Raw genomic sequence first — 465 nt, 5'->3', positions numbered from 1 at the left:
CCCCCCCGGCCCAACCGTGCTTGAAGCTGCCGGTTATTCTTCTTTCAGGCATTTCCTCTCCCCACCCACTTTCCCCAGCGGAGCTTTATGTTCTCCTGGAGCCTCCAGGCTCTTTGCTTCGCTCCCAGGAGCAGCGTGGGTGCTGGGAGCAGGAGCTGCTGAGCACCCAAGCAGCTTGGGGAGGGTCAGCAGCTGCTGCAGCCCAGCAGGGAATTCCCTTCCTCCATCCCGGGCAGCACTGGGGTTTAGATTCTTCCTTCAGCAGTTCCAGGATGGGTAAAACCCGAGAGCGTGGCAGGAGCAGGGGGAACCTTTGGCTGCACCCGGGAGGGACCCTGATTCCCAACCAGAGCCCAAGGGGAACCGTGTGGCATGTGTGCTGCCAGGGCTCCTCTTCCTCACCTCCCCTCCCCTGCCTCCCCCCCCCCAGCGGCCAGTTTGCCACTGTCAGGGAGTGCCGGGGGG

The 465-nt window shown here is 63.7% G+C and overlaps 1 protein-coding gene across 1 annotated transcript in view; it reads left to right on the top strand.

Annotated features, from left to right (window-relative positions):
* DAPK3 (death-associated protein kinase 3) overlaps nucleotides 1–465 on the top strand; it is a 7,474-nt gene that overhangs the window by 3,002 nt on the left and 4,007 nt on the right. The gene's annotated exons all lie outside the window — the stretch shown is intronic.

Source organism: Chaetura pelagica, unplaced genomic scaffold, assembly GCF_000747805.2.
Source record: "Chaetura pelagica isolate M959 unplaced genomic scaffold, ChaPel_1.0 scaffold741, whole genome shotgun sequence".
NCBI lineage: Eukaryota > Metazoa > Chordata > Aves > Apodiformes > Apodidae > Chaetura > Chaetura pelagica.
The sequence above is the reverse complement of the archived record's forward strand: the minus strand, read 5'-3'. Positions and strand labels throughout refer to the sequence as shown.